At 40.4% G+C, this 26,130-nt stretch overlaps 1 long non-coding RNA gene across 1 annotated transcript in view; it reads left to right on the forward strand.

Moving 5' to 3' along the window:
- Positions 1-26,130, forward strand: part of LOC107969310 (uncharacterized) — a 148,889-nt gene that overhangs the window by 35,481 nt on the left and 87,278 nt on the right. The gene's annotated exons all lie outside the window — the stretch shown is intronic.

Consider the following 26,130-nt stretch of genomic DNA (forward strand, 5'->3'; position numbering starts at 1 on the left):
TATTAAACAGCCTGTGGGACAGATTCAGAGAATGCATGGGAAATAACCTGCCTTCAGCTATCCTGCCTCCTCCAAAATCAGGCTATGGGAACCAGTGGCTCAGTAAAAAGCAAGAAACACTGTTGGATAAATAAAACGAAGCTGCTAATTATGCTTTCTATTCTGAAACACTTTCAATGGTAGAATAAGATGAAATTCAAGAAGGAAAATTGGAGTTTGTAGGGAGTGATGGAAAAATGTAAATGATTAGAAAAAAAAATTGGAGTTTTGACTTCCTTTATTATGACAATTTTAGATACTTGGTCAAGCACATCCCAAATGATGTTATATTGTGTTAGATGTTAGAGTATGTGTTATGTGCAATGTTGTACAGGGAGTGATTCTGAAAAGAGACATTCTCAGTTGTTTTAAACTTATCTCACTGGATTATTCTGTATGGAATAAAGTAGAAATGTTTTAAATGGGAAAGAATGGAAAGCTAGTCCCTTTTTCTTTATGTTAGCTATTGAGATTCACTAGTGCATCTATCTCATAGTTGTGTGAGGGCTGTTTAGCCATCTTCCTTCCAAGATCTTCTTAATCTTCCTTTTCTCCTTCCTCTCCACCCTCCAAATCAGGATGACCTCATAATTATTCTTTTTGCTTGCACCATCAGTTCTGAAATTTCCTCATTAAAAACACTAGCAACAAATAGATAAAGACAGAGAAGCACCTTCCATATAAATCAGTAAAGATGAAAAAGCATAATTAGTGGCATGATGTGGTTTGGCTCTGTGTCCTCACCAAAATCTCATCTCAAACTGTAATCCCCAGAATCCCCGCATGTCAAGGGAGGGACCTGGTGGGAGATGATTTGATCATGGGGGCGGTTCCCCCATGCTGTTCTTGGGATAGCGAGTAAGTTCTCACGAGACCTGATGGTTTTATAAGTGTCTGATAGTTCCTTCTTCACACACACTCCTCTCTCTTACCTGCCGCCATGTAAGATGTCCCTGCTTCCCCTTCCACCATAAGTTTCCTGAGGCCTCCCCAGATGTGTGAATCTGTGAGTCAATCTCTTTCCTTTATAAATTGCCCAGTCTCAGGTATTTCTTTATAGCAGTGTGAGAATGGTCTAATACATGATCTGTCTGAAATCCTGTTTTCTCTTCTGTTCTTTCGGACACCATAGATTTGAATATAAGCTAGCTTTGGAGACAAAACCTGTTGCTACTACTTTTGTAAGATAACATTTGTTTGCTAAGACTCTGATCCTGTTCTACATATAGTTTTATATTTTCCTTGTAGTCCTTAAGAATGCTGTGATGAGTTATAATAATAGCAATAAAAATAAATCTGCCAATTGTTGAGTTCCTTTCCCTGGTTGTTAATTTTGATAACCTCTTTAACGCAATGACCTCCTCTATACCACTTTCAATGACTGTACCTTGGGCCATGTTGACAATTCGAGTTGTTCCACTTCAGAAACCCAGAGTTCCCTCTCTCTAACTCTGATCACTTAGCTTCTGGTTAACTCCTAACAGGAGCTCCTATTATACCTATTCTTTGTTCCTCTCATGACCTCTGGTCCTTTGAACATTTCTATCAGTTCCCTCTGGTCTTTACTTCTCTTCTTGCTTAGCTTAGCTTCACACATTTCATTTCTTGACTCACTTTTTTTGCCAGTATCCTAGATACCTTTGCTCTGGTTGTCATTGTTTTGTTGTTTGACCTCATGTCCACAAGACTGAGTTGTTAGTATACGTATGGTTAATCCAAGCAAGCTTCCTTCTTCCTTTAATCACATTTTTATTATTCAATTATTTTCCCCATCCTCCTCCATCCCTGATCCATTAACTCTTCTTGACATATGGCATCTGTGGATTACATTAGGGGATATTGCCTCAATCCAATTTCCACAGTTGTATTTTGACTTGAATATATCTAACCACCTATTAGATTAGGGCCATTCCTTTTGCTGTTTTCTCTACCTAGAACATTCTGCCTTCAGATTCCTAGAGAGTTTTCTCCTTTAGTTAAGTGTCATCTCATTAGCAAAGCTTCTCTGAACACTGTATTTAAAATTGTAGCACATCTTATGATAACTTTTGAGGACAAGCATCTCTCCATGTAAATAGCCTGAAAATGTAAGAGGAATGGAATAGTTAATTAAAACATGACATGCTCATAGATAAAATATAGGTAACCATAAAGATATGTAAATAAAGTATATAATTCTAAATATGCTTGGGATACTAATGCATGCATACATATATAGCTACTTCCATATTTTTTTTTTTTTTTTTTTTGAGACGGAGTCTTGCACTGTCGCTCAGGCTGGAGTGCAGTGGCACGATCTCGGCTCACTGCAAGCTCTGCCTCCCGGGTTCACGCAATTCTCCTGCCTCTGCCTCTGGAGTAGCTGGGATTACAGGCACCCGCCACCACGCCAGGCCAATTTTTTTTTCTATTTTTAGTAGAGACGGGGTTTCACCGTGTTAGCCAGGATGGTCTCGATCTCCTGACCTTGTGATCCGCCCGCCTCAGCCTCCCAAAGTGCTGGGATTACAGGTGTGAGCCACCGTGCCTGGCTTCCATGTTTTTATACACAGATACGTACCAAGAAACAGACATACCTGCATTCAGGACTCTGGCTACATAGTTGTAGGGCTCTTTGCAAAATAAAAATTTGAAATCTCTTTTTCAAAAATTATTAAGAATTTGAAGACGGTGATAGGAGAGGATTAAACCAAGAATGGGATTCTTCTGAGTGTGTGGCCCTATCTGACTACACAGTGTATGCTCATAAAATCAGCTATGGATGAATATGTTGACGACAAAATTACTACAAAAAGATACGTTCAGATATTTCTTGTAGCTACCCTTTTTGATAGCATTATGGATGTTTATTATTTTTTTCCTACTACTTTTTGATACTACCTACAATTTTCTCAATGGCCATGGGTTGCTTTAATAGTCAGAAACAAGTCTGGGCATGGTGGCTCACTCCTGTAATCACAGCACTTTGGGAGGTCGAGGCAGGCAGATCACTTGAAGTTAGGAGTTCAAGACCAGCCTGGTCAACATGGCAAAAACCTGTCTGTATTAAAAATACAAAACATTAGCTGGGTGTGGTGGCATGGGCCTGTAGTCCTGGCTACTCATGAGGCTGAGGCAGGAGGATCGCTTGAGCCTAGGAGGTCAAGGCTGCAGTGAGCCAAGATCATGTCACTGCACTCCAAAGTAAGACTATTTCAAACAAACAAACAAACAAAAAGACAGAAACAAAATTATTTCTAAAGGAAAGTACGATTTTTAAAAAATCGTGCAAAGCTATGATATATTCCCTGAAATTCAACTGTGAGGTTTCCTAAACATGCATATACTTTGCTGGTGAATACTCAAAATACTTCATTTTGCAGATTTGGGTATTTCTTTTCTTTTTCTTTTTCTTTTTTTTTTTTTGAGACGGAGTCTCGCACTGTTGCCCAGGCTAGAGTGCAATGGCACGATCTCAGCTCACTGCAAACTCCGCCTCCTGGATTCAAGCGGTTCTCCTGTCTCAGCCTCCTGAGTAGCTGGGATTACAGGCGCACACTGCTGTACCCGGCTAATTTTTTGTGTTTTAGTAGAGACCAGGTTTCACCATGTTGGCTAGGCTGGTCTCTAACTCCTGACCTCGTGATTCACCCGCCTCAGCCTCCCAAAGTGCTAGGATTACAGGCGTAAGCCACAGCGCCCGGCCAGATTTGGGTATTTCTTCTACAGTTGCCTAGTAGCAACAAAATTGGTCAAAATTGATTGAAGTAGATAAAGGCTGTCTTTATTGTCCTTCTGCCTTTCATTTTTTCTCCCCATGAAGGTCTCTCTCAGCATTTCCTTTTAGCAGTCTACTAACTTCCTGTTTTCTAAGACACCCCTTTTTATAAGAGAAAAAATAGTTATCATTTGTTAGAAGGTTACTATGTGTAAAGAACCACACTAAGTAAATTATAATATCTCCTTTAGTCTTTTTAACAGTCTTTTCAACTAGATAGTGTTATCCTAGTTTTATAGGAGAGCATGTAAAGGCATAGAGATTATGTATCCGTGGCTAAGGTCATAGTAAGAGACAGAGCTGGGATTAGAATTCAGGCGAGGTAGGTCAGTCTCTAAATATGGCCACCAACAATTCCTCCCATCTCTGTACCTGCCTGCAGTGTCTCAGATTAAGAAGAGGAAATTATGTCCCCACCCCTTCATATAGAATACCTTCATAACTTGCTTTGCATAATAGAATAAAATAGAAATGACTTTCTAGGACTTTGGCATTTAGGCCTTAGGATAACTGGCAGCTTCTGCTTCTTAGGCCTTGAAACCTAGCCACTATGCGGTAAGAAAATTCAGGCTAGACTACTGAATGATTGGAGACCATATATAGAGGGGTTGAGAATAAGTAGGTCATAGTGTTGCACGTGTAAACCTCACAGCCTAGTGGGGGAGACAGTTCCATAAACCAAAAACCACAAAGCATTGTAATGTGTGTTGTACTAGAGGTGAGTAAAAAATGTTGTAGAAGCCAGAATAAAGTGGTAGCCTTGTGTGTGAGTGTGTGTGTGTGTGTAGAACGTAGCTTCGTGGAAGTGGTGACAGCACTTGTCCCCCATCTCGAAGGGTATGCAGAGATTTCCTAGGTAGAAAAAGGCATCCCAGGCTAAGAGAACAGTATTTGCAAAGTTATGGAAATGTAAGAAAACATGACATGTTTAGGAAATGGTGAGTCTATAGTACTTTCTATAGTTTCGTTGATTCTTATACTTCTAAATTTTAACTGCTTTAAAAGATGTAAACTTTCTCATTGCAGCTTCCCATGCTGGTAGATGTGGAGGATGGATGTGAGGAAAGGCTTCCTCCACTGATTGGTGGAGAAGATTTTTTTTTTTTTTTTTTTTTTTTGAGACGGAGTCTTGCTCTGTCTCCCAGGCTGGAGTGCAGTGATGCGATCTCGGCTCACTGCAACCTCTGCCTCCCAGGTTCAAGCAATTCTCCTGCCTCAGCCTCCCAAGTAGCTGAGACTATAGGTGCACACCACCACGCCCGGCTAATTTTTGTATTTTTAATAGAGACAGGGTTTCACCATGTTGGCCAGGCTGCTCCTGAACTCCTGACCTCATGATCCACCTGCCTCGGCCTCCCAAAATGCTGGGATTACAGGTGTGAGCCACCGCACCCAGCCAGGATTTGTTTTTAAACATTCATTCCTCTTAATTGATTTTTTTGTTGTGATATTTGAATGTACTGTGTTAGTTTCCCAGGGCAACTGTAACAAATGACCACAAATGTGGTGGCTTAAAAGGACACAAGGTGGGGAACATCACACACTGGGGCCTGTCATGGGGTGGGGGGAGGGGGGAGGGATAGCATTAGGAGATATACCTAATGTAAATGACGAGTTAATGGGTGCAGCACACCAAGATGACACATGTATACATATGTAACAAACCTGCACGTTTTGCACATGTACCCTAGAACTTAAAGTATAATGAAAAAAAAAAAAAAAAGAAAGAAATCTATTCTCTCACAGTTCTGGAGGCCAGAAGTCTGAAATCAAGGTGTTGGCAGGGCCACGCTTCCTCTAAAGGTGCTGGAGGAAGGTCCTTTCCTGCATCTTCCAGCTTCTGGTGGCTCCAGGTGATTTTTGGCTTGTGGCAGCACCATTTCTATCTTTCTCTTGGTCTTCAATGGCCTCGTTCTCTGTGTCTGTGTTTTCTCCTCTTCTTATAAGGACATTGTCTTTGCACTTAGGACCGCTCTAATCTATGATGATCTCATCTTGAGATCCTTAATTACATCTGCAAAGACCCTTTCCCCAAATAGGGTCACCTCTATAGGTTCTGGGTAGACATATATTTTGTTGTGGGCCACCAATTAACCCAGTACATATAGTAACAAACATTTACCTTTGCTAATGGTTTATATTTAACAATAATTTTTTAAAAAAAATTCTTTGTTTTATCATTTATAAATTTCAAAATGTTTAAAACTCTAACGTGTTTAATTCCAAATGTGACTTTGGCTGGGTCTCTCTCCTAAGCAGCACTTTAGTAGATTTTTCTCAGGCAGAATGCAAAAGGTCTACATCAGAGTAGAACTGGCCCTGTGATTAGCTATGCTAAATTGAAACCTTATGAAATATAGTGTGGTTACATTAAATGGCAGTTAGAATGTGGTCTACATTATTACAAATAAATGTTTTTCATTATATTTTACTGTCAGCAAATGCTGGTATAAAACTCATTGCCTTTCCTCATATGGCTACCTTGAAGGGAGTCAGAAAATACATTGGCATCTGAGATCTTCATGTGAATTATTTTGAGAATTCCAAAGACTCCAAACTCAATTCAAAGAAACATGATGGAAATTTCATGGGCTTTTAATTGGACTTTCATCTTTGCTTCCTTTGTCAGTAAAGAATGACTATCCTGGAACTTGAGGTTGTTGCTAGACCCCCTTCTTAAAAAACAAACAAAAAAAAACCTAAAGGTTCTATAGTTAAAGCCTCTTGGGAGGGGAAGAAGACTCACTCAGTACACAGAATGATAAAATTTTACTTGCCGAGGTAACATACATGACTTTGGACAGGTTTAAGCTGCTTTTTCATTGGAAGGAAGAGAACTTTTAGGCTTGCAGGTGCTATTTCTTTCTTCTTCCAATTTCTACAACTGGAAACTAGTCATCGTAGGGTTTTCCTTAAATAAGTCCAAGTCTACAGGAGGCAGCAGGGAGTCTATTCCACTGAAGCCTTCCTATGAGGATTGAACAGCTTCTAATTTCTTGATCATTCTAATCAACATAACCATCTGGAAGATTTCGTCATTAAACTAATAGTTGGTAATCATATTGTCCTGGCTTTCAAAATAAAACAAAATGAAAAGGACTTCTAGACAATCCAAGCAGGCTATTTGTCGAACTGCTCTATTTATCTGTGTCGATTTCATTTATATATTTCAAACACCCACTGCCTCTAAAGTATACCGAATCATGCCCTGAAGCAATTGGTCTCATCTACAAAGAATGAGCCTGACCCATGATTCTGTGCTCCTCTGTTTCTCACATTATAGTCATAAGTTAGCCCAAAGATAGAAGCATATGATTCTTTGGATGAGATCTCTGTTATCTTTTAAGGAGATAAGAATCATAAACTCCATTCAAAGGTGACATCAGAACAATGAAGGACATTCTGAGACAGAGCAAATGACCTCATGACATTTTCCCTAGATTTTCTAACTTTTCTTCTGTTTAGTAATCAATCATTCACTGACTCTAAATGTATGGGAGGTAAAAGTTTTTCTTTACTTTCTTATATTCTGAGGGTGGGCCTGCAAGTTAAACTGACAAAGATAGATGAATGGAAGAAAATTGTACACATTGTATGTGATGTTAATATTCTTATGTGGGCAGGGTTTTCATAGAAAAGAGGTGAAAACCCCCCAAAAAGCAGGTAAACTGGAGGGCATCTATACCATTTTAGCAAAGGACGATAACCTGGGGAGAAGCGACTATGACAGAGGAAAGAGGGTTTGGGCTTCCAGGGGTGGTGAATGGTGGGAAGGTAAATTTATGAGGAAAAGCAATAATAAACAAGAGTTATTTACTAAAGTTTGCTTACACAGCACATCTTGGTGCTATCTCCATCTCCTGATAAGGGTTGTTCTCCTCTTTCTAATAGGGGAGGGTGGGGGACACCTTTGTTTAGCCTAAAGCTAAGGTTTCTCCATATACAGTGAACTGTAACTCAAGGGGCTGTGGAAATATAGACTATAACCTATTCTTGAAACAAGTAGCCAAGTTTTAGCCAATCACAGCAGCTGAGTTTCAGCCAATCACAGGCAGCCAACTGTCTAAACTGCGTTTAAATAAGGCAGATGCTGAGCTGTAACCAATCCAGCTGTTTCTGTACCTCACTTCTATTTTTTGAACCTCACTTTCCATTTCCTGTCGATTAATGTTATCTGACCATGTGGCAGCCCAAGAGTCGCTGGGAACCTATTTTGCTTCTGGGAGCTGCTTGATTCATGAGCTTAATTAAATGGTTAAATCTAATTTGTCTAAAGTTTTTCTTTTAACACCTTCACGAGGGGAAGTTTATGCCCTGCTTTAAGCAGAGGGGGACGGCAGAGCTCTTCTGTGTCTGCTTTTTCTCAATTGCCCCCAGCTCAAAATAATTCTTATGCCGGCATATTTTGGGGTGACATATTCTGATCTCCTTCATTGGGAAGCAGTCCCTGAGTGTGAGCCTAGCAAAGACTCTCTTCTTAGAAATCCTCCCTAATTTGAAACATAGTGGTTAAAATTCAGAAGCTGGGTCTCTATGCACGTTTTCTAACTGCTTGGCACACAAAGGTTTGTCAAATAAAAGACAGGCAGGCGATGAATGCATTGAGAATTGTTGTCAATCCTACCTAAAGTTCCACAGACTTAGAGAACATGTCTTTCTACCTGACAACCATTCAGAGCAGTTTGGCTGTTCCAACTCGCGTCCTCAATTTCATCATTCAAAATCTATGAGACCGATACTGAGCTCTCATGGAAGACTGGCTCATTTAATTGAACAATTTGGAAAACTGTTGAGCTGAGGAAATGTATACAGAAGCTAGGTGGCGCTGGCGGCCACAGGCTGCACAAGATAATCCTCTGCATGTCAGAACATGCCCTGTGCCCAAAGGACACAGCTGTGAAACCTTTCTGAAGAGTTTAGTATCAGATACAGGGAGAATGATTTGAAACAAAAGAGAAATACAGAAATTCCACAGCATCACTTTCAGACTGTCCAACATTACCCATTCCTTCTGACATAAACATGAAAACCCATAAAGCACAATTTGTATTTATCTATTTTCTAAATAAACTCCTCCTGGTCATTTGCTTTTTGAATATTCTGTTTGGTCTCTTTGGTTTTGCAATCACCACTGACTTGGAGCTCCACAGAAAAACCAGAAGTTCCAAAATAGCAATCGGAAGAGAACTTGGTTTCAGTCCCTTTTCCATTAATGCCTATTTTCCACAACCACATAACCTGTGCATTTGGAATATTTTCCCAATAGCACTGGCTTTCATAAGCTGTAGTGACTGTCAGGAAATAAAACTGCTTTGGTGGAAAGACCAGAATTATATAGCTGAGAACACAAGAATGTTAAACCAGCCTTCGAAGTCTTGCAGAATAGGAGAGAACAAAAGTGGGCTGTGTCAGTGAGGCAGGTTTAATAGAGATAGAACACTTATGAATTTCTAGTCACATCTTCTGACCAGATAATCTTCTACAGAGTCATTTAGCTTATGTATAGGAGATACGAATCTTACAAGTGGAAGATGACCATGCCTAAGTCAGAATATAATAGTCTGACAAAATTTTCTGCTTTATGTATGCTTATGGAACTTGTTTTATATATAGACATATCACATTTATATAGTCATTTAATAAATTTCATTCATTGAAAATAATACAAATGCATTACAATGAAAACAATCATTAGGTACGTACTTTTGGTTAATATTTCCAACTGTCCTGAAAGATGTGGTATAAATATATCTGTAATCCCTAGGGGTTTATTGCACAATAAAAAAAGCAGAGCACACTGTTGATTTTTTTTTTTTGAGACATATTGGCTGGTAAAATGTTGATACTAATTAATTCTGAAGTGGAAACAGGCTTACAGGCTGGCAGACGGGTTATAAAAATTTTTTTTTTTCCATTGGTCTCAGAATTGCTAGAATCTTTGTTTCAGCACCAGTAGCTCTGGTTTAGGTTAATATTTCTGCCTCCACTCAATACCATGTTATACACCCTCTTTCCTACTGTCAAAGGAGTTTGTTGAAGATAGTTTCTTTACCTGAGAAAGAATACCATTCTCCTTTACTCCTCTTTTACCATGTCTCCTCTTCTACCTGACCAGTGTACATATTTGTCAACTCTTTTTCCAACCTGTTAGCATGTTACTGATGGAGGGCTTCACGGAAGAAGCACGGAGTTGAGAATTTCAACTTTTACTTCTGTTACAGGAGTGGCCTTCAGCCTCACTTAGATAGAAAGGGCCACAATAAACTCAGAGGAGTAATAGGCTCAGAAATGGTGGACAACATACTCATCTTATTTATCACTGGGTTTCTGGCCCTTGATGCAGTACTTGGTATTTAGTCAGTGCTCCTTGCTAAGCTTCTTGTTTGTGTCTGCTTCCACATTCCAAAGATATGAGGATATGAGTTTGAATAGAGTATGAGATAGTTAACAAATATGAAACCAGTGGTATTGAGCACCAACAACATACAGAGCTGTATTAGAAACTGAGAATTGCAAAAAATGATATATTTGTCCATGTTCCCCAAGAGGTTACCTATTAATACATAACTACATATTTGTAAGAAGACATTATAGCATATTGCCTGTGAACCATCTGCCTCAGCTTCTAGTTGTTTCCTCTGATTCAGCTAGCCAAATGCCACAAGAAACCACAAAGCCAATTTGTGTTCTTGGATAACTGCGTGCAACACCCATTAGCTTTCTATGGGCAGGATTTGGCGCAGAGAACTCATCTGTTGCCAGTGCTCAAAAGAAAGTCAGGATTAAATAAACCTATTTCTGTATTCTTACAGGCGTGCCTATGAATCCATGAGGCTACAGTCACGATGGCATACTTGGCAAGCTCAGGGCACTGTTATCTTTTGAATTAATTTTGTGACCTGTTATAAATGCAAGTTCCCTTACTGTGTTTCAAAGGCTTTTTGCTCCCTATTCCAATGTCACAAGTTTTCTTCTATGACAAAGATCATGTTAGCTTAATTTTTTTGCTATAATGTGATTTTTTTTGATATTGCATTATAGCTCCTTCCCCTTTTGGCATACATGCATTCATAGCTAAATTATGGAGTGACTGGGGTTTCTTTCCCTTGGCATGATTTACCTCTGGTCAGATTATTCCTTGTTGTGGGGGACTGTCTTGTGCATTGTAGGGTATTTAGTAGCATCCCTGGCCCTTGCCACTAGATGCCGCTAGAATTTCCTGCCCCTAAAATGTCTCCAGAATTTGCTAAATGTTGGGATAGGGAAGGATCGCCACCTGTCGAGGACCACTGATTTATACTAATGTAACTTTTCTGCATAAAACCATTAAATACCATTACTCAAGGGATATAAGTTGGCTAATGATTTTCTCTGCAGCATTTAGCAAAAAATCCATCTGGTGAAAATACCAGTGAAGAGGAACAGAAACAATTGTAAATCTTCAAAAATCATTCCTTGAGCAAGAAAATGCCTTGGGCTAGCCACTGCCTTCCCCATTCACCCTGACCCCCACCCCAAATACAACATTTTATTTTTAACCATCTAAGTAAGGCTGATGTTGCTGATGGATAACAGCTGCTGTATTAGTCTGTTCTCACACTGCTATGAAGAGATACCCAAGACTGGGTAATTTATAAAGAAAAGAGGTTTAATTGACTCAGTTCTGCATGGCTGTGGAGGCCTCAGGAATCTTACAATCATGGTGGAAGGCATCTCTTCACAGGGTGGCAGCAGAGAGAATGAATGCAAGCAGGGGAAATGCCAGATGCTTATAAAACCATCGGATCTCTTGAGACTCACTCATTATCACGAGACCAGCATGGGAGAAACTGCCACCATGATCCGATTCCCTCCACCTGGTCCCACCCTTGACACATGAGGATTATTACAATTCAAAGTGAGATTTGGGTAGGGACACAGAGCCAAACCATATCAGCTGCAGAGATCTCTGGGTGGAGTGTTATGTGAGTGAGCTTGCTACAGATTGGAGTGAGCCACTGAACTGTTAGGGGCATTTTTCTGATTAGAATTGCATTCTGCTATCTTTGAGTTTCTGCTGAGGTTGCTTGTCATTACATTGGCAGGCAGATAGAAACTATGAGATATGCTATTGTAAATGCATTATTTTCTCTATTATTTATAGCTGTGAGTAGGTAGTGATATAGGTGGTAAGAAAGCAACATCACAGATTTGATATGGTTTGGATTTGTGTCCCTGCCCAAATCTCCTGTTAAATTATAATCCCCAATATTGGAAGTGGGGCCTGGTGGGAGGTGACTGGATCATGGAGGTGGAATTCTCATGAATGCTTTAGTATCATCCCCTCTTGGTACTGTGTCGTAAGTTCTCACGAGATCTGGTTGTTTAAAAGTATGTGGCACCTCCCCCGTCCCTCTCTCTCTTGCTCCATATGAAGTGCTGGCTTCCCCTTTGCCTTCCACCATGATTGTAAGTTTCCTGAGGCCTCCCTAGAAACCAAGCAGATGCTGTCATTCTTCCTGTACAGCCTGCAGAATTGTGAGCCAATGAAACCTCTTTTCTTTATAAATTACTCAGTCTCAGGCCTTTCTTTCTTATTTCTTTCTTTTTTTTTTTTGTTTTTGGGACAGAGTCTGGCTCTGTCACCCAGGCTGGAGTACAGTGGTGTGATCTTGGCTCTTTGCAACCTTCACCTCCCAGGCTCAAGCCAACCTCCCACCTCAGCCTCTAGAGTAGCTGGAATCACAGGTGTGTACCACCACGCCTGACTAATTTCTGTATTTTTTGTAGAGACAGGGTTTCACCCTGGTCTCAAACTTCTGAGCTCAGGCGATCTACCTGCTTCAGCCTCCCAAACTGCTGGGATTACAGGTGTGAGCCACCATGCCCAGCCTAGGTATTTCTTGATAGCAGCGTGAGAACAGACTAATACAAGATTGAAAGGAGGAAGGCCAAGGCAGGTGCTAGTAGTTAGATATATATAAGTGCAGTCGAGAATCAGGAATAAAGCCTTGCCAACTGCCCTCTGAGTAGTTTAAAACCTTCAGAAATCTAAATTTAGCAGTTTTATAGGTGATTACTAAGAATTTGTCTCTGCCAGCCAAAGTCAAGAAAGCAAAGAAGAGAATCGTGGTTGCCAGGGGCTGAGGGGAGGGGAAAATGGGGAGTTGCTAATCAAAGGGCAAAAATCAGTTATGCAGGATGCATAAGCCCCAGAGATCTGCTATGCAACATTCTGTATGTGCACAGCAATTACTATATTGAACACTTAAGAATCTGGTGGGAGGGTAGATGTGGTAAGTGTTAAGTGTTCCTTACTACATTAAAATTTAAAAAAGAAAAAAAAACAGTATGTATGACCTTGTGGGGGAAAAATAAAAAACCTTTAGGTAAAAGAGGTCAGTTTTTTTCTCCTTTTTTTAATAATCATTTTTATTTTATTTTATTATTATTATACTTTAAGTTTTAGGGTACATGTACACAATGTGCAGGTTAGTTACATATGTATACATGTGCCATGCTGGTGTGCTGCACCCATTAACTCATCATTTAGCATTAGGTATATCTCCTAATGCTATCACTCCCCCCTCCCCCCACCCCCCACCCCACAACAGTCCCCAGAGTGTGATGTTTCCCTTCCTGTGTCCATGTGTTCTCATTGTTCAATTCCCACCTATGAGTGAGAACATGCGGTGTTTGGTTTTTTGTCCTTGCGATAGTTTACTGAGAATGATGATTTCCAATTTCATCCATGTCCCTACAAAGGACATGAACTCATCATTTTTTTTTAAATTATTATACTTTAAGTTTTAGGGTACATGTGCACAATGTGCAGGTTAGTTACATATGTATACATGTGCCATGCTGGTGTGCTGCACCCATTAACTCGTCATTTAGCATTAGGTATATCTCCTAATGCTATCCCTCCCCTCTACCCCTCCCCCTACCCAACAACAGTCCCCAGAGTGTGATGTTCCCCTTCCTGTGTCCATGTGTTCTCATTGTTCAATTCCCACCTATGAGTGAGAAGATGTGGTGTTTGGTTCTTTGTTCTTGTGATAGTTTACTGAGAATGATGATTTCCAATTTCATCCATGTCCCTACAAAGGACATGAACTCATCATTTTTTATGGCTGCATAGTATTCCATGGTGTATATGTGCCACATTTTCTTAATCCAGTCTATCATTGATGGATATTTGGGTTGGTTCCAAGTGTTTGCTATTATGAATAGTGCCACAATAAACATACGTGTGCATGTGTCTTTATAGCAGCATGATTTATAGTCCTTTGGGTATATACCCAGTAATGGGTTGGCTGGGTCAAATGGTATTTCTAGTTCTAGATCCCTGAGGAATCGCCACACTGACTTCCACAATGGTTGAACTAGTTTACAGTCCCACCAACAGTGTAAAAGTGTTCCTCTTTCTCCACATCCTCTCCAGCACCTGTTGTTTCCTGACTTTTTAATGATTGCCATTATAACTGATGTGAGATGGTATCTCATTGTGGTTTTGATTTGCATTTCTCTGATGGCCAGTGATGATGGGCATTTTTTCATGTGTCTTTTGGCTGCATAAATGTCTTCTTTTGAGAAGTGTCTGTTCATGTCCTTTGCCCACTTTTTGATGGGGTTGTTTGTTTTTTTCTTGTAAATTTGTTTGAGTTCATTGTAGATTCTGGATATTAGCCCTTTGTCAGATGAGTAGGTTGTGAAAATTTTCTCCCATTTTGTAGGTTGCCTGTTCACTCTGATGGTAGTTTCTTTGGCTGTGCAGAAGCTCTTTAGTTTAATTAGATCCCATTTGTCAATTTTGTCTTTTGTTGCCATTGCTTTTGGTGTTTTAGACATGAAGTCTTTGCCCATGCCTATGTCCTGAATGGTAATGCCTAGGTTTTCTTCTAGGGTTTTTATGGTTTTAGGTCTAACATTTAAGTCTTTAATCCATCTTGAATTAATTTGTGTATAAGGTGTAAGGAAGGGATCCAGTTTCAGCTTTCTACATATGGCTAGCCAGTTTTCCCAGCACCATTTATTAAATAGGGAATCCTTTCCCCATTGCTCGTTTTTCTCAGGTTTGTCAAAGATCAGATAGTTGTAGACATGCGGCGTTATTTCTGAGGTCTCTGTTCTGTTCCATTGATCTATATCTCTGTTTTGGTACCAGTACCATGCTGTTTTGGTTACTGTAGCCTTGTAGTATAGTTTGAAGTCAGGTAGCGTGATGCCTCCAGCTTTGTTCTTTTGGCTTAGGATTGACTTGGTGATGCGAGCTCTTTTTTGGTTCCATATAAACTTTAAAGTAGTTTTTTCCAATTCCGTGAAGAAAGTCATTGGCAGCTTGATGGGGATGGCATTGAATCTATAAATTACCTTGGGCAGTATGGCCATTGTCACGATATTGATTCTTCCTACCCATGAGCATGGAATGTTCTTCCATTTGTTTGTATCCTCTTTTATTTCATTGAGCAGTGGTTTGTAGTTCTCCTTGAAGAGGTCCTTCATGTCCCTTGTAAATTGGATTCCTAGGTATTCTCTTTGAAGCAATTGTGAATGGGAGTTCACTGATGATTTGGCTCTCTGTTTGTCTGTTATTGGTGTATAAGAATGCTTGTGATTTTTGTACAATGATTTTGTATCCTGAGACTTTGCTGAAGTTGCTTATCAGCTTAAGGAGATTTTGGGCTGACACAGTTGGGTTTTCTAGATATACAATCACGTCATCTGCAAACAGGGACAATTTGACTTCCTCTTTTCCTAATTGAATATCCTTTATTTCCTTCTCCTGCCTAATTGCCCTGGCCAGAACTTCCAACACCATGTTGAATAGGAGTGGTGAGAGAGGGCATCCCTGTCTTGTGCCAGTTTTCAAAGGGAATGCTTCCAGTTTTTGCCCATTCAGTATGATATTGGCTGTGGGTTTGTCATAGACAGCTCTTATTATTTTGAGATATGTCCCATCAATACCTAATTTATTGAGAGTTTTTAGCATGAAGGGTTGTTGAATTTTGTCAAAGGCCTTTTCTGCATCTATTGAGATAATCATGTGGTTTTTGTCTTTGGTTCTGTTTATATGCTGGATTACATTTATTGATTTGAGTATATTGAACCAGCCTTGCATCCCAGGGATGAAGCCCACTTGATCATGGTGGATAAGCTTTTCGATGTGCTGCTGGATTTGGTTTGCCAGTATTTTATTGAGGATTTTTGCATCAATGTTCATCAAGGATATTGGTCTAAAATTCTCTTTTTTGGTTGTGTCTCTGCCCGGCTTTGGTATCAGGATGATGCATGCTGGCCTCATAAAATGAGTTAGGGAGGATTTCCTCTTTTTCTATTGATTGGAATAGTTTCAGAAGGAATGGTACCAGTTCCTCCTTGTACCTCTGGTAGAACTTGGCTGTGAATCCATCTGGTCCTGGACTCTTTTTGGTTGGTAAGCTATTGATTATTGCCACAATTTCAGAGCCTGTTATTGGTCTATTCAGAGATTCAACTTCTTCCTGGTTTAGTCTTGGGAGAGTGTATGTGTCAAGGAATTTATCCATTTCTTCTAGATTTTCTAGTTTATTTGCATAGAGGTGTTTGTAGTATTCTCTGATGGTAGTTTGTATTTCTGTGGGATCGGTGGTGATATCCCCTTTATCATTTTTTATTGCATCTATTTGATTCTTCTCTCTTTTTTCTTTATTAATCTTGCTAGCAGTCTATCAATTTTGTTGATCCTTTCAAAAAACCAGCTCCTGCATTGATTAATGTTTTGAAAGGTTTTTTGTGTGTCTGTTTCCTTCAGTTCTGCTCTGATTTTAGTTATTTCTTGCCTTCTGCTAGCTTTTGAATGTGTTTGCTCTTGCTTTTCTAGTTCTTTTAATTGTGATGTTAGGGTGTCAATTTTGGATCTTTCCTGCTTTCTCTTGTGGGCATTTAGTGCTATAAATTTCCCTCTACACACTGCTTTGAAGGCGTCCCAGAGATTTTGGTACGTTGTGTCTTTGTTCTCATTGGTTTCAAAGAACATCTTTATTTCTGCCTTCATTTCGTTATGTACTCAGTAGTCATTCAGGAGCAGGTTGTTCAGTTTCCATGTAGTTGAGCGGTTTTGAGTGAGATTCTTAATCCTGAGTTCTAGTTTGATTGCACTGTGGTCTGAGAGACAGTTTGTTGTAATTTCTGTCCTTTTACATTTGCTGAGGAGAGCTTTACTTCCAAGTATGTGGTCAATTTTGGAATAGGTGTGGTGTGGTGCTGAAAAAAATGTATATTCTGTTGATTTGGGGTGGAGAGTTCTGTAGATGTCTATTAGGTCCGCTTGGTGCAGAGCTGAGTTCAATTCCTGGGTATCCTTGTTAACTTTCTGTCTCGTTGATCTGTCTAATGTTGACAGTGGGGTGTTAAAGTCTCCCACTATTATTGTGTGGGAGTCTAAGTCTCTTTGTAGGTCACTCAGGACTTGCTTTATGAATCTGGGTGCTCCTGTATTGGGTGCATATATATTTAGGATAGTTAGCTCTTCTTGTTGAATTGATCTCTTTACCATTATGTAATGGCCTTCTTTGTCTCTTTTGATCTTTGTTGGTTTAAAGTCTGTTTTATCAGAGACTAGGATTGCAACCCCTGCCTTTTTTTGTTTTCCATTTGCTTGGTAGATCTTCCTCCATCCTTTTATTTTGAGCCTATGTGGGTCTCTGCACGTGAGATGGGTTTCCTGAATACAGCACACTGATGGGTCTTGACTCTTTATCCAATTTGCCAGTCTGTGTCTTTTAATTGGAGCATTTAGTCCATTTACATTTAAAGTTAATATTGTTATGTGTGAATTTGATCCTGTCATTATGATGTTAGCTGGTTATTTTGCTCGTTAGTTGATGCAGTTTCTTCCTAGTCTCGATGGTCTTTACATTTTGGCATGATTTTGCAGCGGCTGGTACCGGTTGTTTCTTTCCATGTTTAGTGCTTCCTTCAGGAGCTCTTTTAGGGCAGGCCTTGTGGTGACAAAATCTCTCAGCATTTGCTTGTCTGTAAAGTATTTTATTTCTCCTTCACTTATGAAGCTTAGTTTGGCTGGATATGAAATTCTGGGTTGAAAATTCTTTCCTTTAAGAATGTTGAATATTGGCCCCCACTCTCTTCTGGCTTGTAGAGTTTCTGCCGAGAGCTCCGCTGTTAGTCTGATGGGCTTCCCTTTGTGGGTAACCCGACCTTTCTCTCTGGCTGCCCTTAACATTTTTTCCTTCATTTCAACTTTGGTGAATCTGACAATTATGTGTCTTGGAGTTGCTCTTCTCGAGGAGTATCTTTGTGGCGTTCTCTGTATTTCCTGAATCTGATTGTTGGCCTGCCTTGCTAGATTGGGGAAGTTCTCCTGGATAATATCCTGCAGAGTGTTTTCCAACTTGGTTCCATTCTCCCCGTCACTTTCACGTACACCAATCAGATGTAGATTTGGTCTTTCCACATAGTCCCATATTTCTTGAAGGCTTTGTTCGTTTCTTTTTATTCTTTTTTCTCTAAACTTCCCTTCTTGCTTCATTTTATTCATTTCATCTTCCATCACTGATACCCTTTCTTCCAGTTGATCACATCAGCTCCTGAGGCTTCTGCATTCTTCACTTAGTTCTCGAGCCTTGGCTTTCAGCTCCATCAGCTCCTTTAAGCACTTCTCTGTATTGATTATTCTAGTTATACATTCGTCTAAATTTTTTTTCAAAGTTTTCAACTTCTTTGCCTTTGGTTTGAATTTCCTCCTGTAGCTCAGAGTAGTTTGAGCATCTGAAGCCTTCTTCTCTCAGCTCGTCAAAGTCATTCTCCGTCCAGCTTTGCTGCGTTGCTGGTGAGGAACTGCGTTCCTTTGGAGGAGGAGAGGCACTCTGCTTTTTAGAGTTTCCAGTTTTTCTGCTCTGCTTTTTCCCCATCTTTGTGGTTTTATCTCCTTTTGGTCTTTGATGATGGTGATGTACGGATGGGTTTTTGGTGTGGATGTCCTTTCTGTTTGTTAGTTTTCCTTCTAACAGACAGGACCCTCAGCTGCAGGTCTGTTGGAGTTTGCTAGAGGTCCACTCCAGACCCTGTTTGCCTGGGTATCAGCAGCGGTGGCTGCAGAACAGCGGATTTTCGTGAACCGCGAATGCTGCTGTCTGATCGTTCCTCTGGATGTTTTGTCTCAGAGGAGTACCCGGCCGTGTGAGGTGTCAGTCTGCCCCTACTGGGGGGTGCCTACCAGTTAGGCTGCTCGGGGATCAGGGGTCAGGGACCCACTTGAGGAGGCAGTCTGCCCGTTCTCAGATCTCCAGCTATGTGCTGGGAGAACCACTGCTCTCTTCAAAGCTGTCAGACAGGGACATTTAAGTCTGCAGAGGTTACTGCTGTCTTTTTGTTTGTCTGTGCCCTGCCCCCAGAGGTGGAGCCTACAGAGGCAGGCAGGCCTCCTTGAGCTGTGGTGGGCTCCACCCAGTTTGAGCTTCCCGGCTGCTTTGTTTACCTAAGCAAGCCTGGGCAATGGCGCACCCGTCCCCCAGCCTCGCTGCTGCCTTGCAGTTTGATCTCAGACTGCTGTGCTAGCAATCAGCGAGACTCCATGGGCGTAGAACCCTCTAAGCCAGGTGCGGGATATAATCTCCTGGTCCGTGGTTTTTTAAGCCCGTCAGAAAAGCGCAGTATTAGGGTAGGAGTGACCCAATTTTCCAGGTTCCATCTGTCACCCTTTTCTTTGACTAGGAAAGGGAACTCCCTGAACCCTTGCACTTCCCGAGTGAGTCAATGCTTCACCCTGCTTTGGCTCATGCATGGTGCACTGCACCCACTGTCCTGCGCCCACTGTCTGGCACTCCCTAGTGAGATGAACGTGGTACCTCAGATGGAAATGCAGAAATCACCCGTCTTCTGCATCGCTCACACTGGGAGCTGTAGACTGGAGCTGTTCCTATTCAGCCTTCTTGGCTGCCCCCTCTTTTTTTTAAATTCAATATTTTCTGACCATTGTGAATGGAAGTGGCTTTCAAAGATGGGGCTATGTATCTTTTGGTCTAATCTAGTCCATTTCCTCACAATCTACCATTATAAGGCTAAATACCATGGGGCACAGAGATGGTTAAGAAAGAAAACTGAAGGAGAGAGGGTGGGGTTTGGAACAGAATTAGCGTTTGTTGACCAGGTATCAGTTGATATTATCTCATATATTGTTTGCAAGAAGCCTGTGTCTATTTCCTATTTATAGATGATTAAACAGAGGTGAGAGAAGTTAATAAACATGTCCAGGTTGACAAAACTAGGAAGTGGCAGAGTTGACATTCGTATCTTTTTTTGTAGGACTCCAAACCCCACCCCCCCTTTTTTTTCCCCATTAAACCATGAGGCCTCTGGACAAGATGAAGTATCTGACCTTTCAGCTTCTGGTACTGAAGAGAGCATTGCAGGCAGGCATCCTCTTTGATGAGATATGAGATGTCAAACCAACATATTATGATTACACACTATATAACTTCCAAGACATTTGTATATATTGATTATGATCTGGCTACAGGACATAATATTTGACTGCCAAAGATTAAAGTATATTTCATCTTCTTTTTTTTTTGAGATGGAGTTTCACTCTTGTTGCTTAGGCTGGAGTGCAACGGTGCCATCTGGGCTCACTGCAACCTCTGCTTCCTGGGTTCAAGTGATTCTCCTGTCTCAGCCTCCTGAGTACCTGGGATTACAGGCGACTGCCACTATGCCTGGGTAATTTCTGGTATTTTTAGTAGAGATGGGGTTTCACCATGTTTGCCAGGCTGGTCTTGAACTCCTGACCTCAGGTGATCCACCCGCCTTGGCTTCCCAAAGTGCTGGGATTACAGGTGTGAGCCACTGAGCCCAGCCTAGTTAAAGTATATTTCTATTGCTTATTACTTAAACATATAATGCTTAGAAAAGGAAAGGCTGATTAAAGCACACAGTTACAGGAAAATTTTCCAGATATGTTATTTTCTATTTAAAGCAACCATTTAACATTTTATTTGCGGTTCCAGAATTTTGTTTCACAAATATTTCTGAGCCTCACAGAGGCTTTAGATGTGTTATGAAAACTTTACTGAAGTGAACACAGTGGTGTATTACTAAAGGATGGGTGAAATAGAAACCTTTTTTTTTAGCTACATTTCTTATCGATAGATTGAACTCACCTTCTTTGAAGCCCCATTCCCGAAACTATAGATCAGACCCTCAGTGTTGTTATGGAACGTGCTAACGTAGTCCTCTACACAGTCCCATCCTTCCCATGCATGCTACTAAGCTAAGACCTGTGACTGCCTCACCTCCCTTCAACCCTAGTCTGCGAAGAAACTGCCTTTGAACTTCTTAGTGATGGCAGTCTGTCCCCTCGTCACCAGTGCATTCCTGACGATCTTGGTGAAAGCTATCTGTGTTCTCTGGGCTTCCCATGGAACATGCTTATCTGGTGGACCTTCTAGACTCGTGTCATTTATCCATTTTAGCAAGTATATTCCCTTAGCTCCTTTATTTCTTCCTCTATCACCTGCTAGGGAAATGCAGGCATTTCTACATTGCTGAAAGCTGACCACTGTTTTTTTCCAGGTTTCTAAGAGCCACAGTAGCAATGAGTTTGTCTCATTCCCTCCATACCTTGCTAGAACATTAAACTGTGTTAAATAAAATACTTCTAATTCAATGAAATCTTGCTTATCCAGCTTTACGTTTTTGTCTCCTTGATCAAGCATCCTCAAATTCAAATCACAGGAGAACTTCCCTGACTCCTGCCAGTTCTTAGGGATGTAGTCTTTTAGGCATATAATTGCTTTCTGCTCCTATCAGACTCAGCATATCCCTAGCCTGGTTATGATGAAATTTTTCCCTATTTAGCAGTCTGGAAGGCAGAAGAGAAGATGTGGCAGCTCCTGAGTGGGGCACTGTATTAGTTTCCCATGGTTGCTGTAATAAATCACCACAGGCCACTTTGGGAGGCAGAGGCAGGTGGATCACGAGGTCAAGAGATTGAGACCATCCTGGCCAACATGTTGAAACCCTGTCTCTACTAAAAATACAAAAATTAGCTGGGCGTGGTGGCGCATGCCTTTAGTCCCAGCTACACAGGAGGCTGAGGCAGGAGAATTGCTTGAACCTCGGAGGCGGAGGTTGCAGTGAGCCGAGATCATGCCACTGCACTCCAGCTTGTCAACAGAGTGAGACTCTGTCTCAAAAAAAAAAATTAAAAAAAAAATAAATTACCACAGGCTTCGTGACATACAATAATACAAATATTTTGTCTTTTAGTTCTGAAAGTCAGAAGTTCTAAAATGAGAGAAGTTGTTTCTTTGAATTTTCTAACTCCTGGAAGCCACTTGCCTTTTTTGAGTTATGGCTTCTTCCTCCACCTTCAAGTCCTGCAACATAGCATCTCCATTCTCTCTCTCTCTCTCTGACTTCTGCTTTCATTGTTGTGCCTTCCTCTCTGACACTGACCCTACTGCCTTCCTCTTACAAGAACTTTTTTTATATTTAAATACTTTTTGATGCATTATATTTGTACATATTTATGGGGTACATGTGAAATTTTGTTATATGCATAGAATGGGTAATGATCAATTCAGGGTATTCAGGGTATTCATCACCTAAGGATTTAGCATTTTCATGTGTTGGGTACATTTCAAGTCCTCTTCTGGCTATTTTGAAAAGTATAATACAGTGTTGTTAATTATAGCCACGCTGCTTTTCTATCAAAGATTGAATGTATTTCTTCTATCTAACTGTGTTTGTACCCATTAACCAACTCTCTTCATTCCCTCTTCTACACATACACCCTTTCCGGTCTCTGTTATCTATTATACCACTCACTACCTCTATATGATCATTTTTTTTTTTTAGCTCTCACATAGGAATTAGAATATGGAATACTTGTCTTCTGTGCCTGGCTTATTTCACTTAGCATATTAACCTCAAGTTCCACCCGTCTTGCTGAAAATGATATTATTTCATCCTTTTTTATTGCTAAATAGTATTTCATTGTGTATATATACCACAGATTTTTTGTTTTTTTGTTTTTACCCATTCATCCATTGATGGATAGTTACGTTGATTCCATATCTTTGCTATTGTGAATAGTGCTGTAACAAATATGTCAGTGTGGTAATCACTTTGATATATTGATTTCTTTTCCTTTGGATAAATACCTAACAGTGAGACTTCTGGGTTATATGGCAATTCTATTTTAATTTTTTTGAGAATCTTCATACTGTTTTCCATAGTGGCTGTATTAACTTACATTTCCACTAACAGTGTATAAGAGCTCCCTTTTCCCTTTTCTCTGTAATCTCATCAGTATCTGTTACGTTTTGTCTTTTGGTAACAGCCATTCTAACTGGGGTAAGTTATCTCACTGTGGTTTTGGTTTGCATTTCTCTGATAATTAATGATGTTGAACATTTTTTCATATACATGTTGGCTATTTGTATGTCTTCTTTTGAGAAAGGTCTATTCATGTCCTTTGCTCATTTTTAAATGGGATTTTTTAAAAAACTGTTGAGTTGTTTGAGTTCCTTGTATACTCTGGATATTACTTCCCTGTCGAATGAGTAGTTTACAAATATTTTCTGCCATCCAAGAGGTTGCCTCTTCACTCTGTTGACTGTTTTCTTTGCTGTATAGAAGCTGTTTAGTTTAATGTAGTTCCATTTGCCTATTTTTGTTTTAGTTGCCTATGCTTTTGTGGTCTCAGCCATTAATCCTCTGCCTAGATCAATATCCTTTTAATAGTTTTATAATTTCAGGTCTTATGTTTAAGTCTTTAGTCCACCTTGAGTTGATTTTTGTATATGATGAGAGATAGGGGTCCAGTTTCATTCTTCTGTATATGATTATCCAGTTTTCCTAGAATCACTTATTGAAGAGGGTGTCCTTTTCCAGTGTCTGTTCTTGATGGCTTTATCAAAAGATCAGTTGACTATAAATGTGTGGATTTATTTCTGGGTTCTGTTGCACTGGTTTAAGTATCTATTTTTATAACAATACCATGCTTTTTTGGTTACTATAGTTTTGTAATATATTTTGAAGTCACGCAGTGTAAGGCCTCCAGCTTTGTTCTTTTTATGCAGGATTGCTTTGGCTGTTCTGGCTCTTTTTTGATTGTATATGAATTTTAGGATTTTCTTTCTATTTCTGTTAATAATGACACTAGTATTTTGATAGGAATTTCATTCAATGTGTAGATTGTTTTGGAAAGTATGGTCATCTTAACAATATCAATTATGCCAACCCATGAGCATGGAATGTCTTTTCATTTGTTTGCGTCGTCTTCAATATTTTTCATTAGTGTTTAGAATGCTTTGAGCCCACCCAAATAATCCAGGATAATCTTCATACCTCAGTATTCTAATTAATTACTTGTGCAAGGTCCTTTCTGCCATGTAACATATTCAGAGATTATAGAAATTAGGACCTGACATCTTTGTGTGTGTGTGGCAGGGTGGTGGAGGGCGTGGGGCTATTATTTCATTTACCACTGGCATGTGTTGTTTTATGGGAGAGGGGCATCTGCAGTGGGAAATGCTAGTCCTTATTAGAGGAATGGTGGGCTACCTCATGCCAGCGACTATCCATGCCCCTCCTTCCAACTGGGATGCTGTCTTCTTCCTCTGCTGGGTGGTGGGTTAGCCAGTTCTAATCCTCAACTCATTGCCTGTTTCTGAGGATCACTCCTGGCACCACTTTTGTTATTCCAGGTCTTCTGGGAAGTAGATGCCAAGACTGGATTAAACATGTGGGGAAACAGCTGGAAACATCTGGGAAAATGCCATATGAAGGAAAATGGGGAGGGGACTGAGATAGACTTGGAGAGCCTTCACAGTGTGAAGCAAGTGTGACCCTGAGAAGCAAGTGTGACCCTGAATGGATATCCCCCTCCTTCTGAGGGAAGTTCAGTAGTGCCCCTGGGGGGTCCTAAATCAAAGCTGGCCATCAGAGGAGAGCCTTTGTGTCCTAAGAATGGGTTAGCCTTGATACAATCAGTCATTGGCCAGGAGCAGCCTATGGGAGGTATACCCTTGGCACAAACCTGATGCTGGATTCCAGAGCTTGTTTTATTATCCTCCTGTCTTGGAAGATCTGTGAGGAACATTCTCATGCTGCCACAGACATCATTTTGGCTTTCAAACATTAGGGTATGTACTTTCAGTCAGGTGCAGTGGCTCACATCTGTAATTCCAACACTTGGGGAAGCCGAGGCAGGTGGATCACTTGGGGTCAGGAGTTCGAGATCAGCCTGGCCAACATGGTAAAACCCCATCTCTACTAAAAATACAAAAAATTAGCCGGGTGTGGTGGCAGGTGCCTATAGCCCCAGCTATTTGGGAGGCTGAGGCAGGAGAATGGTGTGAACCTGGGAGGTGGAGCTTGCAGTGAGCCGAGATCATGCCACTGCACTTCAGCCTGGGTGACAGAGCGAGACTCCGTCTCAAAAAAAGAAAAAAACTTAATAAATAAAAAATGCAAAAATTAGTTGGGTGCATTAGTGTGTCCCTGTAATCCCAGCTACTCAGGAGGCTGAGGTATGAGAATCTCATGAGCCTGGGAGGTGTCACCCTTGCCAAGATGGCTCCACTGCACTCCAGTTTGGGGAACAGAGCGAGACTCTGTCTCAAAAACAACAACAACAACAACAAACATTAGGAGATATACTTTAAACAATAAACATGTAACTATAAAATTACCACACAAGCCTCAAGAATGTAGTTTAAATACTGTAAAAAAAAGTGTTGTAAACATCCTTGAAAGTTAAAAGAAAGAGCACAAGCATTTAAAACAAGAAAAACATCATGGGTGTCTGTGATGGACCTTGAAGGATGATTGAGATTCTGATGGATTAATATTGGTTGAGGGGAGAAGGCATCCTTCATGGAGCAAATGATTGAACGTAATTTTAGAAGGAGGATGGTATGCATTGTGTCTGGGAACCATGAATGGTACAATGACCTGAAGCATCAGGTGTCTGTAGGGAAACAATGATTGATTTGGTGATTAGCTGGGGTCATATAGTGGAGGGCAAGGACTGACAGAATGATTAGGAATTAGTCAAGAAATAGGGAAGGAAAAAATGTTCTAGGAGAAGACACAGCAAGTGCAAGAAGAGGTAGATTTGAATAAAGATGATGAGGTCTAAGGGAGAAGAGTGAAGATAGCCATATTAATCAATACTAAAGGTAGGATTATTATTAGATCTTTGGGATCTAATAATGATTAATGAATTAATTAGATCTTTGGGATCTAATAATAAGATTTGTTTGGGAATTGTGAGAATCATTATGTTAAAATAATTTTAACATGGTAGCTGATTGTATTAGGGAGTAATGGCCAGATGAGAGTGGAAA

Source organism: Pan troglodytes, chromosome 19, assembly GCF_028858775.2.
Source record: "Pan troglodytes isolate AG18354 chromosome 19, NHGRI_mPanTro3-v2.0_pri, whole genome shotgun sequence".
Classification (NCBI taxonomy): domain Eukaryota; kingdom Metazoa; phylum Chordata; class Mammalia; order Primates; family Hominidae; genus Pan; species Pan troglodytes.